We start from the raw sequence: 6,000 nt of genomic DNA on the forward strand, positions 1-6,000 counted from the left end.
AAGTTTGGGACTTTACTATAAAAATAATGTCAAACATCTTTTAGCATATAATAAGACAAATGCAACCAACCAACCAATCAATCAACCCTAACCATAGATATCCTAATTATGATAATGGATTGGAAAAAATAAACTAATAAATTTCTCTACTGTTACGTTACAATTTCTGAAATAAGTATTTTGAAGTAGCGAAAATGATGACAATTGCTCAAGGACAAACAATCAGTTTACATGTTATCATATAATCAAGTGGTGCCTTGTATTCTAAATTCAAATCATATTATATATAGTATTTGTACAAGCCCATTTTGCCCGGGCCCATACCAGCAAACCAACACCAGCCCGAAATAGCCTAGCCCGATAAGCCCAAGTCTCCAAATTTTTTTTGGAAAGCCAGAAACCCTAAGGTTTCTGGCGCCGTTGCCCATACCCTGCTCCACTATGGTGGCCCCTTACCCCCCTCGTCCACCGCGCCCACGACCTGCAACAGAGACAGAGACAACAGCAAAAGCAGCATGCGGGGAATGGGGGCAAAGAATAAACAAAACAGAAACGAAAAACAAGAGAAATGAATCGGCTTTAAAAAGCCAAAATCAAGAACAGCAGAGGGACCTTTTTTTTCTTTTTTTCTCTCTTCGGGAGTTTTTCCTTTCATTTTTCAATTGTAGTATTGCTTAAGAATACAAGTAATAAAAGCAGATCGAAGTAAGAAAGACCAAAAACAGAAAAGGCCGAGATCTAAGGTCCTTTTTTTATTCCAAAAACTCATCTATTAGATTTTTTTTTTACATAGCATAGGTTTATAAAAAGGAAACAGCAAAAAAATAAAATTTTACCTTTCCGGCCACCGCGTGCGGTGGCCGGCGCCGGCGCCGGCGAGCCTCCGGCGGCCGTCCGGTGACCCCCCCTTCGCCGGAAATCGCTCCGGGCTCCCCTCTCCTCTCTCCCTTTTCTTTTTTTCTCCCTCAGCCTTACAAATGATTTTTTTGAAAATTTTTTGACTTTTATAGGGGGTCAAAACGCACCGTTTTGACCCCCCCTGTTTAATGATAAAACGACGTCGTTTCGGACGTGGGGCGGGTCGACCCGACCCGCACCAGGGCAGGATCCGCGTGTTTTTGAGCGGAAGGGCTATTTGCGCAATTGGCCCTTCCGCATTTTTTATTTTTCGCAATTAAGTTATTCGTTGTTTATAAATTGACCCCGAAATCCGTTACACTTTGCGATTTAGTCCCCCTTCCAACGGCGTCGTTTCAAGTGTTTGGATAAATTACTTATTTGATCCCCCATAGTTTAACGCGCGTTCTGATAAGTCCATTCTCCTTTAATTTCTTTCAAAATCCGCCCCAGAGATTTGGTTTTTAATCCAATCTCATCCCTTTTTCATCTATTTTTTTTTTACCTTAAATTTCATAATATTTTTGCTGATTAATTCAATTTTAAATATTAATTGTTATATACAATATTATTATCACTGTTGTTTTATTATTATTGTATTATAGTTAAATATATATATTTTGTTTCGTTTCTATTATTATATACATATATTATATTCATTATTATTAATATTTGTTCACATATTTCATCACATATATATATAGGTATTTTTGTGTATATGGTATTATTTTCATGTATCTATTTACTTATATCATTTTTTAATAATTATATTAAGCATACACTTGTAAATATCGTGCTATTCGCATGTTTCCCATTATCTCATACAAATATCTTTGCATTATTCGTCATACATTTCTTTCATTTTCATGTATATGTTTTAGATATCACAACATTTATATATTTTCGCATTATGTTCCATATACATTTTTTATCTTTACTATTGTGATTATTAGTATATGTTTTTATATTTATGAATATATCTTTAATACATATAAGTATATATTTATTATTAATAGATGTTTTCAACATTATCATTATGTATATTATGTGAATATTTTAACATTATATTATATATGTATTTATATATATTACGTATATACATACCCCCTTTTAATATTATATTTTTACATATATACGTAGATATACGTACTTATACCTACTTAAACATATTTTCGCACTTCATAATTTTTATACACTTACATATATTTATGCATATTTTACATCATATACATACTTATATATTTTATACTCTTAAAAATGCTTTTTGTATATTTCACATATTTTATAATTCCCATACATATATTTTATATTATCATGATTTGTAAATATATAAATACACATTTACATTTTTTATAGTATTTACCGATTTCATATATGTGTACATACTTATCTATGTTTTCATATTCTGTAATTTATATATTTCTTATTTTATGGTTTTAAAATTATACATGCATATATACATTTTACATAATTGTGTTTATTGTCATCATTGTTATTTGGTGTTTGCTTATTTATCCATGAACACTTGTGCTTTTTCTACAATGTTAGTTCTATTTATTTATTTGCATGCTTTGTTTATGTAATCGCCTCGTCATTTCATTTTGCCTACTGCATTGTTATTACTCATTTTACTTTGCTCACCTTGTCGCATTCGTTATTGTTTTGTCAAGTATTGACACTAAACACCAAAAGGAAAATTTTTCTAAATAAGGCAATATTTCGCGTTTGGGAACTCGAGAAAACGTGCCCTAACGTGCTGGGTTTCGATTTCTCGTTTGACTAAATAGCCAAATATCCTCTTAAAGCTTCAAAGTATGGTTTCATTAAACTATAAGGTGATCTTGGTTTCGATGGTTAGAGTATCGTGTCCTAACGTGCTGGATGTGATATTCCTTCGGAACAAGAGAATCTTATGTTTCAATTCATGGTATCAGATTTTCTTTTAAGGATCGCATTTTTAAAAGCTCTCCAAATTTTCAATTTTCGACACTAAGACACTAATTAATCAACTAGGTACCAATTTTGGGCGTATCGAGGGTGCTAATCCTTCCTTGTGCGTAACCGGCTCCCGAACTCATTTTTCTGAATTTCGTAGACCAAAATCGTTGTTTTAATAAAATTAAATCATTTATTAAAAACAACCACTTTTTGAGGTGACCCGATCACACCTCGTCAAAAAAGGATTGGTGGCGACTCCCGTTTTCATTTTTTTTAAATCCAAGTCGACCCCGTTTTCATCAAAAAAATGGTGTCAACAGCTTGGCGACTCCACTGGGGAAGAATAAGAGAGTCAAGCCACGTGTTGATTATTTCTTGTCTTTTTGTCGAAAGTTAAAAATTCGATTTAAATTTACGATCCTCTCATTGCATCTCTTTTGTTTTGAGTTATATTTTATCGTGTTCTGTATTTTATTTTATACCCCCGCACATTGCATTGCATGACCGCTGGTCATACCCTTTTAAGTGGGAGTGAGAAACTACGCCTTCGTGAGGTTTTCACCTCCGCATGGGATAGTGAATCGCTTCCGGGATACATCCGTACCTATGTCTTCGTGAGATTTTCATCTCCGCATGGCCATAGGGAAATGTATTCCCCTGAACTGAACTCGGTCCATATGAGCCTATAATGGGTGAGGATCGAGGAATCTGCTGGTTCAGGTACCCTCACTTTAGAACCAAACCACACATAGCGAGCCATAAGAACCCACCGAGATAGAGCTATTCTAGACCCTAGTGCTTACCGAATAGATGCTTTATTTATTATTGTTTATTTTAAATCCTAGATCTAATTTGCTTTATTTGTGATTGCATGGCATTTTCATTTCAAAAGAGGTGTCGATTCACGTTCAGTATAGATAGAAAGCTTATCATGGAAAAAAGGTTTCTTGATAAAGTAGAAGACAATGCAGCTGTACGATTATGGGCTGAGACGATGTGGAAAGAGAAGGGCGATAGTCTTGCAGAAGGGTACGTATCAGAGTTATGGGACTTCACCCGTATCAGCGTAGTCCAAAATGATCTGCGAGAAATGAAGGAAGTATGGGATCAATGGGACGACGGGACCAAGCAGATGTTTTACTGTGATTACGGGGACTTGCCTCACCTACTTGGTGTCAAAGTGGACAAGCATTTATTCCGAGCCCTAGCCCAGTTTTGGAATCCTGCTTACAGTTGTTTCACTTTTGGAAAAGTGGACTTGGTGCCCACCGTGGAAGAATATACGACCTTGCTTCGGTGTCCAAAGATTCAAATTGACAAAGCCTATTCTAGAGCTGCTAGTGTCCCAACATTATTAAAAAAATTGATGAGCATTACAGGGATGAGCGAACAATGGGTCGCTGCCCGGATCCAACAGAAGGGAGACAGTAAATGCGTTCCTTGGAAAAGCTTGCGAGATTTAGTATTAGCACACCCCGATGTGAAAAAAAGAGTGGATGTCTTCGCTCTAGGTATCTATGGTTTGGTAATTTTCCCTAGAGCTTTAGGGCATGTAGATGAGGCCGTCTCTGATTTGTTCGATCGGCTTAGTAAAGGAGTCACGCCCATCCCGGCAATCTTAGCAGAAACCTTCAGATCTCTAAGCGCATGTCGAAGAGCAGGGGAGGGAAGGTTCATCGGATGCGCACAGCTACTATTGGTGTGGTTCCATAGTCACTTTTGGAAGGTGGAAAATGTCTCCTATCGAGTCTTCTCAGAAGACTATTCCCCATTGAAGGAACAAGTTGCTACACCAAGACGAGACGACATCACGGAAGAGAAGTGGATGACGATTCTCCAAAATCTTCAGGAGGATGACGTTGAATGGAAAGCTCCTTGGATGGTACCCGACAAGATCCTGTATCGATGTGGTGATTTTGACTGGGTCCCTTTACTCGGAATTTGGGGAGCTACCGGTTATGCCCCTTTACTCGTATTAAGACAATATAGATCGAGACAGTTCATACCAGCAACACAAGGGTTGGCTCAATGTGAGTTTTCTTATAAAGATGAAAACTACAAGAGAAAAACTCGAGAAATATCTAACGCCTGGAAACAGGTTCACCGAATGAAAAAATTTACCATAGGAGCGATGGCAACTTCAGAATATTATGGGTGGTGGAGTAAAAGAGTCAATGACAACATCCCTAAACCGAGGGAAGATTGCGTTCAGTCTATAGAAGAGCATCTACAAGTAGTTCCGTCAGAATTAGAGATCATCAAACGAGACTTTGAGAAAAGGAATTCTGAGTTGGGAAAAAGGATAGAACAGTTAGAAGAAGAAAAAGTGCATTTGGGATTAGACATTGATATCCACAAGCTAGAAGCCGAGAAATTAAGGAAGGGAAAGAACAAAGCTGAAGAGGATTTGGATAGTCTAAAAACAGATTACAAGAAGCTGCGATTGTCGATGAGAACTGTCGGTCTGGGCAAAACGTCAGAGCAGTGGCGACGAGAGATCAATGAGGAAAAGAATAGGGCCGATCAGTGGGAAAAGAAATTTCAAGATGTTCGAGCTCGAGAAAATGCTTTGGAAAGGAGTTTGTTAGAGTGCCGAAATGAGAAGGCAGGATTAAAGGCCAAGGTGACAGAGCTAGAAAAGTCACTTCACTCGTACCGTAGTCGCAACTCCATGATCGAATTAAGAGCAAGCTTAAATAAGATCGAAGAACTGAAGGAAAAGGTAGAGGAGCTTGAGGACGCATTACACAATTCTGAGTTACGAATGGAGCTTCTTGAGAGGAGTAATGATCAATGGCAAGAGCAATTCCATCATTCTCAAAGGCAGATTAGAGACAGAGATTACGTTATGGGCGAAGCTGTGACTCAAGTGCGGGAAGTGGCTGATCATCTGCAAACATTAGCAGTTCAGGCCGATGTATTGAGTTTAAAATATGAGTCAGAATCAAGCCGAGGTCGAGATTTAGCTTGGCTTCTTAGGAAGGTTAAGGCCTTGGGTATAAAGGCGAAGTCGTATATGTAATTTATTTTATGTAAAGAAATTTGCTTTCTAGTTGAGTTTTCTAATGAAATTGAATTCGAATCAATGCCTCTTTTTGCATTCATTTCATACATTTGCATTACATCATATGCAGTAAGTTTCATAAAATGACCCTAATAAAATTA

Source organism: Gossypium hirsutum, chromosome D07, assembly GCF_007990345.1.
Source record: "Gossypium hirsutum isolate 1008001.06 chromosome D07, Gossypium_hirsutum_v2.1, whole genome shotgun sequence".
In the NCBI taxonomy this organism is placed as follows: domain Eukaryota; kingdom Viridiplantae; phylum Streptophyta; class Magnoliopsida; order Malvales; family Malvaceae; genus Gossypium; species Gossypium hirsutum.